General features: G+C 37.4%; 1 long non-coding RNA gene across 1 annotated transcript; it reads left to right on the plus strand.

Annotated features, from left to right (window-relative positions):
• The first annotated feature begins 5,868 nt into the window (after positions 1-5,868).
• On the plus strand, positions 5,869-10,207 carry LOC146597860 (uncharacterized). Its single transcript, XR_014895389.1, has 3 exons — positions 5,869-5,900; positions 7,387-7,451; positions 10,161-10,207. It is a non-coding gene; the product is annotated as an uncharacterized LOC146597860 (long non-coding RNA).
• Positions 10,208-17,165: the final 6,958 nt, after the last annotated feature.

Raw genomic sequence — 17,165 nt, forward strand, 5'->3', positions numbered from 1 at the left:
GTAGAACCCTTTGATGTCTGGTGACCAGTATTATATACATTTTTGATTGGTTTTGATCCCTGTTTTGTTTGAATGTTTTATCATAATTGCCTCTGAAAGGCAATATATATAATTCTTCAGTAAAAGCTTCAGGTTCTTACCTTGTAGCTTTTTACCAGAACAACAGCTGACACAGTAGGCAATATGTGTATTGCTAGATCAGTGATCAGATCTGTTAAATGTCATGTGAATACTGTAATTTTTACTGTAAATTAACTACTTGCCTTGAAGCAAAATAATTACAAATAAGTTAAATCTTAATTTGCAATTACATATATTTTCTCCTAATTATTATGTTCTTTAACTCCTAGGGCCACATCCAGCTTATTTCCTCTAGGTTTGGAAAGCAAGAAAGGAAATGAACTCCAGCACTACTGTAGAAACAAAGAAAGGTTTATCTTCTAGGCATGTGAAGAGAAAAAGTAAAAAGCAGTTCTCAGAAAATGTAAATGAACCTATGGTTTTAAAACCAACAAGTCTAGTGGAATCTTACTTAGATCAGTCCTTACAGATTTCATCTTTAAATAAAGATGGTATGCTGGATGAACTGCAGATGCTAGGTGATATCACTAAACATCTAAATCAGGTAGTGTTTTTCACCAAATTATAATTATAAAGTTCTAATTAAAATATATGCATTTTTAAAAGATATTTCTTAGTTTAAGGGATTTTTCTTTTAATATAGTTACTATTTTCTTGCAGATTATAAACTCATTGGAAAATATTTATAAAAAAGATGTTGATGTGAAAGAGGAAGATGCACAAGAAGACTCAAGTGTATGTGTAGTAATATTTTGATAAGTGGGAGATTTTGTAACCGTACTTAGAATTGTAATATTGCAGTTCTAATACTATTCATAGCTCACAAAACTATTTACATCTATTAATAGAAAATTTTTTTTGATAAAATTGCCAACATGAGTAGATCTTTAGTCAGGAGCAGTAAATACTGATATAATTAATAAAATTGTGTGCCCTAGAAATCGATGGATTAAATACTGAGGACGTAATTCTACATGGTTCTAACCACTAAGACTTTCTCCCTGAAACTACAGTTGGTTTCTAAATAGAGTTTTTGCACTGATATAACTACCTTTTGTATATTTATATTGTTGCACCTGAAATAGATGCTTAAGTACCAAAGTAAATGTGTCTGATTGGCTTATTTAGCCATTCTAGCAATTAAAAGAATTCACTTTTGGGAATCACAAGTTAAACACCTGATTCTGCCCAATTTGTTGTTTAAAAAATTTAGACACTTAAGTCAGTATTATGAATTCCATTCTTGAATCTGGATTTATAGTTGCTGGGAGCTGTAGTGTAATTTGTTACATTGTTGAAGTCATTGTCATTGGCCTTGAATTCTTTATGCATATATTCTTCCATATCTAAGCATGGATTCAGATCTCATATTTGAAATATTTAATGCCTCTGGAACTACAGATTCAGATATCAGGAAGTTTATTTCAGTCAGTGTTTCCTGATTCAGTACATATATTAATTAATGTGTGTTATTTTAAGTTTGCAAAGCGAGAAACCAGTGGTTTCAGGTAGTAGTGATCAAGCCAAGCAGTAGAAGGGTTTTGCACCAGAAGTCATGCTTTAATTTAGATAATCCAGAGGAATATATTAGGGGTTTCTGTGATGAATTTTTAGATCTTTGTTAATGTGAAAAACATAAAATCTGTAAAAACAAATAGCAGAGACACAGAAATAGTAATTATGACAGATGAAGAAAAAACAAAAATAGAAATAGTTTGTGGATATATGATTGGATTTGTTGATGACAAACTGTGCCAAAGGTGGAGTCACTGTCCAATGCTCTTTATAGTGATTGATAAATCAAGGAATTGTTCCAGAATTTAGTTCGTTATTTCACTTGGCCGTTGATCTGTGTGGAAGATGAATAGAAGAGGCTAGGAACAGGATAAAAGATCTCAGCAGAAGTGACGCATAAATTGTAAGTCTTAGGTAATACTGATGGCGGTCTGTGATCTTTATTCTGTTAAAAAAGTACATTCATCATGGAATGGTTTTATATGGAATGCAGTGATTTTGTCTCTAGTAGCAAGGATAGCTGTATTATATGCAGATTCAGGTTATTTCACAGTGAAGTGAAGTTGAACTTCACAACTGTGAAGTTTCACAGTTGGTGGCCATGGTTGGACTGGAATGGTAGATAAGAAGTTAATTATACACTTTAATTGTGTGTATACGGTAGTTTATGTAACTAATAAAAGTTCTGGGAGACAAGATAGTGTTTTCTAATGGCAAAGTGACTAGTGAAAGGTGGTGTCAAGAAGAAGAGAGTGCTGTTCTGACTTTTGAGTTCCTTGTTAGGACTATTTGTGTCTGCTTGAAAGTAATCTGGATGGTCAATAAGGCACAGGGCTGTAAAGTGCTTATTAAAAAAAATAAATTGCTTTCTACTATATTAGCAATTAAGTTGAATGGACTCAGAATCTAATAGCTGAGGCTGATGTTGGTTTGAAGTRTATTTAGGCATTCTGTGTCTGTAAGTATTTAAGACCTGAAGCCTAATGCCCACAAGCCTGGAAACTTCCCTAAATGGTGATTTTCAAGCCTGTTGCTCCTTGGAAAGATGTTACAATTTTGTTCACCTCGTGTGAGTTACTATGAATAGAATGAACAGGTAAGAAGTTGAGTGTTAGAGTCACATACTTAAAAGGTGGCCTCAGCAGTGAAGTTCAATGTTCACTTCAACGAAGAACACTTTGTTGTGGCCAGAGAAGAGCAGAATAGATGCCCACAAAAATTCCTGCTTTTGTTGCCTGAAGGTGTTTGAAAGCTTCTTTGAACAGYGAAACTGGTTATTTTTGGTTGTAGTGAGTGGGGGTGTCAATCCATTCGTCTTGCTGCTAATTGCCCCGGAGATGTACTGACTTACCCTCTGCAGCTTTAACTGGGCAAATGTAGCAAAAACAGATGTCACAGTAGGCGTAAATATGATATACCTGGTGCTTAGGCCAGGCATAAGTGTGATAATGGGAGTAAAGTGTCCCCATTGATTTATTTTTCTCATTGTTTTGCAAGATTCCTGATTGATATAGAACTCTCAGGAGGCAGAGCAGAGGTGTGTTCTGTGATGATGTGYCTGGGGAAGTCCACGTGAATGAAATCTGCAGTGACAGTGTCGTCTGTTACTTGCTGGCCAGTAGCACTTCCAGAATTGCTCTTCTAGAGCTTCTACAGCTGTGAACTCTCTTACAGTATGAAAATTCAAACTACCTAAACTGTTTATCTGTCCACTTGCCAAGTCAAGCTGGTAGGCAACAAAGTAGTAAGAACTGCAAAGGATGGTAAAGGCCTTAGTGGTTCTTCTGTGGGTGACTGAATAGGTTTGGGTCAGTTTGGGAGCCTGTGGTATTTCTGTGGCATAGGATATAAAAGGGGTGTGATGGGTTGCCGGAGGAGATGAACTGTAAGCCTATGTAAAGTCTGCTTTAACTGTGTGTGTGTGTGTGTGTGGATTCTAAGACTCTGTAGAACAGAAAAAAGTATTGCTTTTTTCTTTTAACAGCAGAAAGGTCATGAGGATATGACTGAGTCACTGTTGTGTTTCTCAACAGTCTCATCACAGCTAGAAGCATCATTTGATGAAGAAAGAGAAGTATGTAGTGTGAAACTTACTACTTAAATTTATCTTCATTACATTGTAAAGAGGTTTAAAGAATTGTGTCTGCAGGTTTTTAGTTGTGGAAAGTGTTCACAGTTCTGCAATCAGGACCTTTTTTATGTCAAGTATTTTGGTAGAGTGAAAATTCATAGCAGAAATAACAGAAAAGCATAAATTTCTTATCTATAATTTTTACTTTTCTGACTGTATCATACAGTTTCCTGTGAAGCATGAGTTATCTAAGTTATCTAACTTAAAAATATAACAATATTTACTTCTTCTTTTCCCTAATATATCTATTTTTCCACATACCAAAAGGGAAGAGATTATTATTTATTCTAGCCTGACTTTCTTGAAGATGCAGACTAAGATTTTCCTCCTACACAGTAGTCTGACTATTGTGTACCTTCCAGAAAGACATTGTTCTTAATCTAAGACATCAAAATACAGACAGTACACTTACTCTAGGAGATTTTTGAGGCATGGACGGACTATTGCACAGCCAGGCCTCACAAGTGTCAGAAAGGAAGACATTTTCTGGAGGCAGAGTGAGAATTACATGGAGTTTTTATAGTCCAGAAAGCCGCTGACCTGAGCCTCGGGGAAAAGACTTGTTTCTCACGGACAAAAAGTATGAGGGTTGTTAAAGGTTGTTAAAATAATAAATCTCTTATTAGGTCTTGCTCTAAGCCTTTTCTTTTTCTTTTTTTCTTTTTTGTTACCTCTTCTTATTTTTGTTCATATAGAGCTTATGTCTAAAGTTTAGAAGCCCTTTTGTGTTTTTGGAATTACTGTTATAAGAAAAAAAGTGAAGGCAGTTCTGTCTCAAACCTGCCTGCCGTGGGGGCCTGTCACAGTTGAATCAAATCAAAACTGAGTGATTGTCCATGCTGCTCATAGTTCTACTTACTTTCTGGTTTTATTCTGGAGAATGTCTTTTGGGTCAGCATGTGGAATAAGCTTGAATTCAGCCCTTCTTCCAGCTAGGGAGCGTGGATATGGCCCAAGTGGTTTATCTGCACTGCCCAACCTGGTCTGGTAGCCCTACCTGTCATTCAGCGTTCTATACTGTATTGCSTTGGTTGGGATATCCCATTACAAAATCCTGTGGTTGATGGGCTGAGTCAGTTCTTATTAGTGCTGTCAAAGCAGTGACACAATAGTACATTATGAAATGAAAGCTTGTAATTAACACTGATCTTCACAGCTTCATAAACCTTTCCATAGCTTTATACAGGGATGAATTTGACTTTTTGTCCTTTCTGAGTGATGAAAGGTTTTGGATTTAGAGGTGGGTTTTTGATGAACTCGTCTCACCTTCTCATAGTATGTAGGTTGATAAAAGTAGTAAGTCTAATACCTATAAAACTATTTACCTTATGTCTGTGTTTTGATTAATAATTGGGAGATTGGGGATCTAGGGCATGCTTCATATTTAACTGTTAAAATAAGTGAGAGAATATGTTTTCTCTTAAAAAAAAGATAAAGAAGAGCATCTTTAGTTTTTCAGTATTCTTTACCTTTCTCCTTTTCTTTTAATCGTCTAAGTAGACGTTACCTTATGCCTTCCTGAACCCTAGGGCTGTATTCTGTATTCATTTTTCATTAATTTTAAAAAACACAAAACTTGGTATTGAAAGCTTGAGCATGAAGATGTGGATTAAAACATTGAAATGTTATCTGTAGTATGTACTTTGCTCCTTTAGAGCAAAGCAGTCTGTTGATTTTTTTTTTTTTGGGGGGGGGGGGAAACAGGTAGGATTGTGTTTTTTGTTTTAGAAAAACAGTTTCTCTTTTCATATATTGCAGTAAGCTAACATTGAATTTAGTTGTTTTAGTAGCATAGATGTCTGATTCTAACACAAATGAGGACATTGTCTAATGATAAATTACAAAAAAATTGTATAAATGGTAAATGTGTAACTATATAAGGTTTATTTAAAGTACTTAGTATCAGTTTTTGATTCTTCCCTTTTTTTTTTTTTTTTTTTTTTTTTTTTTTTTTTTTTTTTTTTTTTTTTTTTTTTTTTTTTTTTTTCTGTTCCCCATGCCACTCCTTTCAGATATTAGAATCTTTGGCTAAGGTAAGAATTTATTTGCTATGTAAAAAAATATTTTCATACTTCTGTTTTGGACTAGGAGCTTAATTTTTCAGTGACTGATGATCACATTTTTTGTTGTTGTTTTTAAGTGGTTTGGAAAAGAAGCTCAACTGATGGAAGAAGTAAGTTAAACTGTGACTTTGTCTCTGTTTTGATAAGTAATTACTGGAAGACAGAGTCTAAATAATTTTTTGATATTTATTCATATTGTTAATGCTATTGATCATGTATTTTACTAGGTGTTAAACCTTTCTCTAAAAAGATTATAAAACCATGTTTTATGTGAAAAGTTAATGTATTAAGTTAATCTTGCATAATTTATAATTTACTTCCATGTTATTTTATCAATAACACTGACTGTAGCAATAAAGTCATTCATTAATCTATTTATCTTTATGGTGAACATGAGCTGAAGTCAGAGGACTTGTGGTTATTTACTGCTAATTACAAAAACAGCTTGAAAGCTGATGGAAGTTGTCTAATAGCTTTGCAGTAAAATACTGGTATGCCAAAAGTTTATGCTTTTGATAGGTATGAAGAAAAAAAACCACTTAATTCTGCAACTTCACTGAATAGCCAGTATATACCTAAGTACTTGATTGTTTCCGTATCTGATTATATTTTAGCTAGGAGAAGAAGAACATGCTGCAGATTCTGTACTTCCTATGGCTGACAAAAGTATAGTGGAAGGCATTTCTAAACTGACTCTATGTATCCAGAGGCTTGAAAAACTGAAGAGTTGTATTCAGAATCTTCCAGGACATGCCCCTCCTTCTGTAGTTAAGCAAGAACTTAAGAAAGACCAGTAAGATCACATTTAGATTAAATCCAAATCTAAAATGTATATATGTGGCATAAGTTAAAAAGAAAGATTTTAACAGACTTATGCAATAGTGAATGTACAAATACCAAGGGGAAAAACATTTTTTCCTGGAATGAATCCAGAGAAATGATAGAATTACCTTGTTAGAGAGAATATTAGTTTTAGGTTATATAAAAAGCAGAAATAGTAAGAATGCTTCATAATTGTGTAATTAATGCTATTTGTATAGAGGAGAAATTGAAGAGGAAATTAAATACTTTGAAGAATGCTACTTAATTGCTGTAAATAGTGTGTAGATACTCTCTTTGAAGTAAAAACAAAGTCCTGATTGCTTCTGGATATTAAAAATATTGTGATAGGAATGAGAATTTAAAATAATTGGACTTCAGGCCTATTTTTTTGTATGAGGAGGAATGTGCTGAGCKTATTTGTTGGAAATCTCTTAGCTTCTGACTGGTTTCCTGGGGTTTCTGTGAGCAAAACACAGAATTCTATTGATTATTATTATTCTATTGATAAGGGAATACATAAAACAGAAGAAGTGAGTGTGTAGGCTACACTGAAAGTCTGAGCCACACAGACCCAATGCTATTAATTCCAGCATGGCTTTGGAAGGTTCTGTGCGTAAAGGAAAGAAATCAAAAACACTGCAAGTTCTTGGAGCATTGTATTTTTAGCTCATGATACAACAGCTTGTGCTTTTATCTCTAGAAGTTCCTCATTATGTTTCTTGTAAAGTAACTGTCCCCCCAATACTCATTTTGAAGTAATGTACATTTTAACAGGRAAAAGAGAAGAAAATTGAGTACTGTAGTGTCAAGTCATAAAGACCCGAAGACTATCTTAGAAGGTGAGAATGTTATCGCTGAAGTTTTGAAAAGCAGAATATTTTAAGGCAGTGATCGTACTCAAATAAGATGCTGATAATAACAAATGAAACAAGATGTCTGTGTTGTTATTTGGAAAAAAAGCAGAATATACAAAGTTGTGGTGTGTGCGCACAGATCTTGAGATTTGACCATGATGGTAGGTAGAACTGTAGCACTAATTTCCATATAAAGCTGTTATCCAAGATTTGGCATTTTTAGCAGATGCTTCGTAAGCAAACTCCTGTCCCAACACTAATTTCTTCTGACCTTTGTTTTTATCTGAAGTCTCTTGTTCTTTCACTGGATACCATTGAGAACAGTCTGGCTCCATCTTTTTTACTCCCTCCCATGTGCATTTATATTTCCCCGTTTTCTCAAGGCTGAACAATCCTAGTGTTCTCAGTCTCTCCTTATGTGTCAGAGGCTTCAAGGCCTTAATCATCTATACACCCCTTCACTGAACTTGTCCTAGTATGTCCATGTCTGTCTTGTACTGGAGAGACCAGAATTGGACACAGGACTGTAGTCGTGGTCTCACCAGTGCTGAGTAGAGGAGGGATAATAACCTTCCTCTGTCTGCTGATGATACTCTTCCTAATGCAGCCCTTCCTAATGATGTTGGTTATCTTTGCTGCAAGGGCATATGGCTGGTTCATGTTCAGCTTGTGCCATAGGACCTCCAGATCTTTTTCTGCAAAGCTGCTTTCCAGCCAGTCAGCCCTCAGCTTGTACTGGTACATAGGGTCCTCCTTCAGGGGCAGAACTCTGCACTTCTCTTTGTTGACTTTCATGAGACTACTGCTGGCCCAATTCTCCAGCTTGCTGAGGTCCCTCTGAATGGCAGTACAACCATCTGGTGCATCAACAATTCCTCCTAGTTTTGTACCATCTGCAAACCTGCTGATTGTGCATTGTCCCATCAATCCAGGTCATTAATGAAGATAATAAACGACATTTGCCCCTGTATCAGTCGCTAGCATACATGGCTAGTGACTGGCCTCCAGCTGGCCTTTGATGGCAACCTTCGACCTCAGCAGTTCAGCCAATTTTCAGTCCACTGACCCCTTATCTAGGCCATACTTAGGCCTGCCTATGAGGATGTTAGGGGAGACAGTGTCAAAAGCCTTCCTGAGGTCAAAGTAAACAGCATTCACTATTCTTCTCTCATCCACTGAGCTAGTCATTTCATTGTAGAAGGCTATCAAATTGGTTAGGTGTGACTTTCTCTTTGTAAATCCATGCTAACTATTCAGAATCACCTTTTTGTCCTTAATGTATTTGGAAATGGTTTCCAGGATAATTTGCACCATCACCTTCCCAGGGATTTGAGGTGAGGCTGACTAGCCTGTAGTTGCCCAGATCCTTCTTCTTGCTCTCCTTGAAGATAGGAGTGGTGCTCACTTTCTGCCAGTCCTCAGAAACCTCCACTGGTTGTCATGATGTTTCAAAGATAGTAGTGGCCTTGCAGGACATTGGCTAGCTTCCTCAGCACTCGTGACTGCATCCCATCAGGTCCCATGGACACGTACATGTCCAGTCTGTTTAAATGTTCCCTAATCTGATCCTCCTTCACTGAGAGGAAGTTATTCTTGCTGCAGAATTTTCCCTCAGTTCTGGGCACTTGGATTCCTGAAGGTAAATTTTGCCAGTAACAACTGAAGTGAAGAAGGCCTTTAGTACCTCCGCCTTTTCCGTGTCCTTTGTCACCAGATCTTCTGCTTCATTTAGCAGTAGGCTCGCATTTTTCCTAGTCCTCCTTTTGCTGCTGATACATCAGTAGAAGCCCTTCTTGCCTGCCCTTCATTTCTTGACACATTCAACTTAAGGTGGGCTTTGGCTTACCTAATCCTGCATGTACTCAGACACTGTCTCTGTGTTCCTTCCAGGTCATCTGACCCAGCTTCCACCTTTTCATATTTTCTTGTTATCTTTGACTTTTGTCAGGAGCTCTCAGGCAGGCTTTCTGCCACCTTTCCCTGACTTCCTGCCTATTGGCCATTCTTGAGCTTGTAGGAGATATCCTTGACAATCATTCAGCTTTTTTGGACTCTTCTCTCTGGGACCAGATCCCGTGGGATTTTTATAAACAGCTCCCTGAAGTCCACTCTCCTGAAGTCTGAGATTATGATCCTGATACTGAACCCTTCTCTCAGAATCCTGAACTCCACTGTCTCTTGGTCACTGCAGCCAAAGCTTCCTCAACATCCTGTACAGTTCTTCCTTGTTTACAATTACAAGGTCCAGCACAGCCCTCTTTGGCTGTGCTCCCTCTTTGGCTTCCTGTGTCAGGAAGCTGTCATCAATTCACTCCAGAAATTGCCTGGACTGCTTGTGCTCTGTGTTGCCTTTCTGGTAGATACCGGGATGACTAAAGTCCTCCATGTGGACGAGGGCCTGGGAACATGAGGTTCCTTCCAGTTGTCTGAAACTTTATAAGCCAGTCTGTCACAACCAGTGAGTAGAATTTATTCAAAAACTTAATGCCAGATTATAAACTTCTGCAAGAAGGTGGAACATTAATGTAATGCTACCAGTTTGTCTGTTACAGATAGTAAACTTGTTTTCAGTTTTATGAGTTAGTGATAAAAATTAAATGCCTGATCTTCTTTTATTTTCTCTGAATTCTGAAGAAATGATACCAAATTTCTTTTAAAAACAAAGTGGACAGTGATAAAAGTACTGTTTTTCAGATCTCGTAATGAAACATGGAACTGAGGATGTGATTAGTATGACACAGATCTTTGATGAGGATGCACCAACACGTAAGGCTGAATCTCCTAAAGTTTTACTAACATGCACATGTCAGTCAAACTGGTTTATATAAAGAAAATTTAAGTTCTATCCTGTAACGCTATTTATCATTCAGCTGAATCCCAAAGAGAGAAGTGATGTTCAAGGCAGAAAGTTTTAGATCTTTTTAGCTGAAGAGGGTAGAGACAGAGAAGGGGATTAACAAGATGAAACAGCAAATATATATATATATTTATACACACACATATATATGTATATAAAATAGAACTAGCTACAGATTTTATCTTTAAAACTCTTTTTCAGAGACTGTAATGGCTTTTGAGATTGAGTTTGATCCTTGGGTTGGCAACATTGAAACCTGGCAAGTCTTAGCCAGGTTTCAATCCAGCTCAAAAGAATGATGCTTCCTGTATCATCCTTGTTGCTTTGTTTTCATTTGTTAGATACTTCAAATCAGAGGAAGTGTMAGCATATTAACTGTTCCAAAGATCTCATGACCTACAGCTCATCCTTTTAGGAGCATCTTTGTAGATATATTTGAACTTCTCTCCTTAGAATTCTCACCTTCCTTTGCCCTCCACTCTTCCACCAACACATGGTTCACAGGCAGGCATGCTCTGTTTTCAGTGGGATTATTCCATTTTAATTGGATTTTTAGGAAGTTTCTTTGATAGAGCTGACTTGGTGACTATCCTGTACTACTTTTTCTCTTTCTTTCTCTCCCCTTCCTCCCCTCTTCTTCTGCCACTTTGTTTCAAGAACCATTTTTTCAGGAGGGTCTGTTAGTCAGGAGTCTTTGAAGAAAKGTGATTAGTAACCTGTTCTCAACTGAAGAAGTGTGAGTGATCTAGGTAAATCTAGCAACACTTGCACTGAGCGCATGAAGCAAATTAGTTCATGCTTTATAACTATATTGACATTTACTTTGATGCCCTGAGAGTGATGTGACACAGAAAGTATATCTGATAAATATGAAAAGGTAGGCTGGGACTAGTACCAGTACAGTGTTTCCCCAATTGCACTTAAAATTTTTAAGGAAGTGTCATTTGGAGCAGAAGTTTTCTTAGACAACAGTCTCCCTTTTCATTATCTGTATTACTGGCTAATACTGAGATCCTTCACAGAGCAAGACGCTTAGTTCGTGGATACAGTGCTCTAACTCTTCTTTCTAGTACTCAAATGATTAGAAGTATACATCCATTCTGTACAGCTCATTAAGTTAACTGGAATAATTTTGGACACCATTGCTATGTCTACATTAGAAAGTAACTCGATGCAAAACAAGCAGATTGCTGTGGCTGCTTAGATACTATATATTATAATCTGTTAACATGTTGGGACCATATATGTCAAAAGAAGTAGTTTTGGGAGATTGACTATTACCTTTTAAAGCCTTTTGACTCTTGACAACTGGTAGTCAGTGGTTAAGCAGTTTGGGATGTGTAAGTCTGCCATGGGCTATGTGGTAAAGAAGATCTTTGAGAACATCTTCTAAACCCAGTTCCTTTGCACAGAGCATGTAGGAGATCTGGGTCTTTATTCTTCATGGAGTCTCAGAATACATGTAAACTGTTGACAAAATTCACATTCTCACCTTGTGTCTGTTTCATAATGGCATCCACTAAGCTGTCTAGAAGGGCTTGGTGGACCTTCAGTGCAGACTTCCAGACATCTCAGCAGGCTTTGCCTGAAGAATTCATGATGCCTGTGTCTTCCACCACTCTGGCCCCCTAATGAAAAGGGATGCTGATACCTTCTTTGAAATGAGGGTCAGAAATCTGCAGTGTTTGGGTGGCAGTGTCTATTGTTGGAAAGGTTGCAAATCTACTGTGCTGCTGGGTCATGAAACTCAAATCAATGATGGAGCCCATGACAGATTTCACTGTATTCTTACCAACATGGCAGTAGAGTCAGAGGTTGTTTCACTGCAAGATAGTGGGCCCTGGGTGGATGCAAATATTCCCACTGCTTTTCAGATTATGTATGTCTGCTGTGTTCTGTAGAACCTCAGCAAGGATATAAGATGAGCCCTTCCCTCCAGTCTCAAATAGTGAGGAACAGATTCTTTTACTTGCATCCTCTGCAAATATTTAAGGAGCTCATTTCTGGGATACTGTCTCTTGTTGTTGAGGACTGTGCACACTTTGAGGCTCCAGTCATGGACTGAGTGAAACAGGAATATGGATTAACTGGGACAGCCTTTTTCCAGTGTGGGACTGCAGTGGGGAGAATACAGAGGATTGTGCCCTGTGCCTGTGTCATTTCTTTATATCCCAGTGGGAACATCTTTCATCTTTTTGCTCTACCATGGCCTCTGAGGCTTGCCAGCTTCATGTGCTCAAACCCAGCAGTGCTTGATCCCCTTTGGCTGTTTTTCCACTTTTCGGCAAATGTGATTCCCTGGCGCTTTCTGTCTGTTTGTGTGGTTGTGTTTTTTATTGTTTTAATGTGCAGCTTTGTCTCCTGCTGCCAAGCTGTCTGGAAAGCTCACAGGCCTTGGCATGAGCATGTTAGAGTGAAGMTGACAGGCAGCTGAGTGGGAATTAGAGATTTTACTTGCTTTCTGCTTTTCTAGGAAATGGTGATAGGAATAGACGCTCGATAAGGGCTGTGTAAGCAGTTGCCACAGCTTGGTTATGTTAGACTTGATAAGGGCCAGATGGACAAGGACAGAGTCAGCTGATAAGGCCCACAAGAACTCCCTCACCAAGAAACCTTCTCTTCTGCCTCAGAAAATAACTTATGTCCTGTTCATTTCTTCCTGTTTGTAGCTTTCAAGTGAAATCCTCCTTATTTTCCTGTGCTTAGGAAAACAGTTTTTGATTGAAGCTGTTAAGATAGTGACCATACCTTTCCAGCCTCATTTTGGGCAACAATGAGCTGTGGACCACAGCCCAGAATTTCATGTATCATGGTTCTTGAAGTTCTCCCTGCCATCTGCGCATAAAGTGCTCAGGGGCACATGTTCTGTGCATGCCTTTTCATAGCACAAAGGCTAAACTTGGCTTTTCATAAGTGACCTGTACCCTTCCAGCCTTACTGTCAGCTACCAGTGGCACATGACCCAGATTCTCTTCCAACTCAAGAAAGCGATCAGCTAGGAAGGCATTTAGATTTAGGCAAAGACAGATAATCTGAATGGGGGGAATACCTTCAGCTAAACAGAAACTGATAGCAGAAATGTTCAGATTCTGAGTCATATTGACTGAGAGGAACTGCTTTCAACTTATAAGGAGATGAAGATTCAGAGGCATAGGATGACCAGTGTGATGACAGCATTGCTCTTTGAACCAGGAATTAACTTCAGATAGGCAGTATTGGCCGAATTTTGTTAAAAGGGCAGGCGCAGTGACTGAGATAATGGGAGCTAGAACCTACTGCCACAGCATGTTCTCCCAGTGTGTCTTGGTCCTAGTGTGACTTGGAGAGAGTCACTTGACCACTGCTATACAGTTCATACAGTAAAGTTTACATACAGTAAAGGGCAGAGGCCTTCCTGAGGACTGGACCAACTTTCTTTTTCCTCATCTGATCCATCAGTTGCTGCCTGGGAGCATAGTTTGGCAACCCTGGAGAGAGATGGAAAGCCTGCAGGAACTGCCTCCTCTCTGGAGCTTTTTGCTCCCAAACCTTACTAAACTGATACCAGAGTATGCCAAGAAAATTTCTGACCATTTGGCTGCTACAAAGCATCTCTGACATACGTACTCAAATCTGATTTGATTTAAATTTCAGTAATGTTTGTATATATATCCTTGATACAGAAATCTTTTTTATCTGCAGAAACTTCTGAATCAATGAATACACGCATATTAGAAATAGTGAAAGTATTTGAAAGACAAACAAATAAATTACAGCGGTAAGAATGCTTTCGAAACAGATGGCTGTGAGTGTTACTGGGCCTTGGAATGGTAGTAGTAGTGCATTGTTTGTTCCAAATCATTATAGATATTTTAGTGTATTTTACACATTGCATATTTTTCAGATCTGAAAGAGCAGGGCTTGCTATTTAAGATTCCAAAGGCTACTGATGACAATTTATAGAAGTTTCCAAATGAATGGTGCAGAACCTGAGATACTTAATCTAGTTTATAAGAATTAGAAATGGCAAAAAACTTAAGTTTCTGTTCTGTGGAATTGAAATGTTGAAATTTCATGTGATCTCATTGTTTTAGCCTAGTTAAAAAGATTTTACTTTTATAAATTTACATTTTAATAGCTTCTCTCTGTTGATCATGATGGACACCTGGCCTGTCAGGAGATTTAGCCAGTTCTAAGATCAGTTACCAAAGATTTTTCTTAAGGGAGCGTGTGGGTGTAGGCAATAGAGAGAGGGAGAGAGTGGGGGAGAATGAGAACTCTAGTGTTACTTTACACACTATTAAGTTATTTAACTCATTGTTACTGAACATTTTGTGTCAAACCTTAGGAAAACTTACTCAAACTTCCCTTTAGAGGAAGAAATCTTAAGACGACAGATACCTTAATATGGATTTACAAACACAGAATGAAAAGTATGACAATCTTAATGATTGAGAGAACCTATTTTGATGCTGCTTGCTACTTCGAATTGAAAATGTTAAAAATGAAGAATTCTAATATGTTTTTTCTTTTGTGGATATCTTGTATCAAAAGGTCCTGGATTTTCTCATTGTAGTACTTAATACTGCTCTACCCCCATCCAAGGAAAAAAGCTGTTTGTGTACAGAAAACATGGGACTGGCAAGTTGCTCTTTAAAGCAGTTATGCTGGGTTAGAACTCATGTAAGCTGTCTGATCAGGAAATGCAGTATTTTTAATGTAAAAATACAAGCAAATACCTATAGAGTGTTTTATAAAATCCATTTTTAATAGTTTAGATTGCATGCAGTTCATTCTCAATTAAAAAATAATGATGAAAAATAATATAAAAAGTCAAAAGAATGTTATGCTTTTTCAGAATTTCAAATGAGCAAGATCTCCTGGAAGCTGTAAGTGTACTGTATTGTTAACAGTTTAACTTAAGACTTTATCATATGTAGATACCTGCATTCAGATGTATTAGTCCATGAGATGAATCCTACCCCTAATCTAAAGTGAAATTTTTTTCCATTGTAAGACAAAAAACTCCACATGAAAACATGGAACAGAGTTCATACATCTAACACATGGCAGTCTACAAATAAATCCTTTCTGGGACAGAATTAAGGCCTTGAACTCATTGAGTGCTGACTATCTCCATACTAGTGCTGTGTGTCCTTTGTTTTCCCTAGTTTCAGAGACCACAGCAATTTTTCCAAAACCTTTGAATTTTTCCAGTTTACAAAGCATTTAAATATTTGGAAATCTATTTGTGTAGATTTTAAGCTGAAATTAAATCAGTTTGTTTCTTGTCATGAAATAACTCACTGTATCTATGTTTAGAAATATGAGAAGATAAAAAATGAGTATCAGTTGCTAGCAGAAGAGAAACAGATGATGGAGACTGAACTTAAAAAAAGGAAAGAGGGAGAAAACCTAGGAGTAAGTATAACTGAAATTGTTTTAATCATATGAAATGTTCCAGAGAAAATAAAAAGTACTTGGAAGAAATACGTATATATTTAGTGTGTGTGTGTATATACGCATGAGTATGCACACACGTGTGTGTGTACATTGTTCTTACTCTTTCCTTGGTACCCATTTATCCAAGCAGGATACTGAGTTAAACAGACCCTTGTTCTGACCCAGTATGGGCATTTTTATATGAAGCCATGAAGGTTTGATGGCTGGTGGATGTTCTGTGTGTCACAATTCTGACCTGAGAAAATTAAAAGGCAAACGTAGTAGAAGAAAAATTTTTATGTCTTATGATGGAATAGGCTGTCGTTCAGAATGGGTTTATCAGATTTGGATGTTTTAGGTTCTATATTCTTCAGAATCCTTTACTATTGAGTGTCTTGCCTCTTATGCCTGACAAAAATGAGCTGGAGAAGTGCATTATTGAAGCTCAGGACTTCTGCAACATACGTGGACCTTATGAAAAGGAAAGATATTTTTCTCCTACAGGTGGTCCCACTCACCCTTTCAGGTTAAAGATTGCATATGATGCAGGTTGTGTATGCTACAAGCTAGAAAATAAATTCTAATCCATTTTGTTTACCATATGTTACCAGGTAATGCCCTGTATGTTACGGTGTCATCACTATGGTGGCTTGACAAAGTCTGTTTCTGTAGCCTGGACTATGTAGCCCTTAGTTTTTGTTTAGCTCAAAGAACTTCTTAAAAAGCTTGGACTTTGTTTATTAACAGGCCTTTTTTAGTAAACGCTCAGTCAAGACCTCACTGATGTCAAATATCCAGATTGGTCACAATACAGATAGTTATGGTCTGGCAAACTGGAAACAGTTCTGCAACTGGAACATGAATGGAACTGAACCTCTGAATTACAGGACACACAACATTGGAGGAAACTGAGAAATACTGAGATTTTTATTTAGAGTTTGTTCAGGTGAAGAGAAGTAGGAACAAGAGTGAGAGAATGTGGACCAAAGACAAAGAACGTTGTTTTTTAGAGGTAGATTTAGAATGACAGCAATTTTTATTCTTTAATACAGATAAATGGAGCAAGGAGAGAAACTCAGACTGCATAAACAAATCATTTTTTCACTGGGAGATGTGATAGAGAAATGGAATAGAATATTTCTATTTTTTCTGGCATTTTTTCTGTCCTACTGACATGTTTGTAGTATAAATAATACATTGTTCTTTGTTGCCATTATGTGATGATTTAATTGCATGATTTTTAAAGTATTTTAAAATATAAAAATAGACCTAATTATATGTAAATTTTACAGCAAGAAATAATAGCAGCATACAGGGATACCTTTGTGGCAAAGTCGGAAATGAAAAATGCTAGTGAAAAAGAGGCCGCCCCTGCTGCTGCCGCCCCTGCTGCTGCCGCCCCTGCTGCTGCCGCCCCTGCT

Source organism: Rhea americana, unplaced genomic scaffold (assembly GCF_003343005.1).
Source record: "Rhea americana isolate MKP2758 unplaced genomic scaffold, rheAme1 scaffold_176, whole genome shotgun sequence".
Lineage (NCBI taxonomy): Eukaryota > Metazoa > Chordata > Aves > Rheiformes > Rheidae > Rhea > Rhea americana.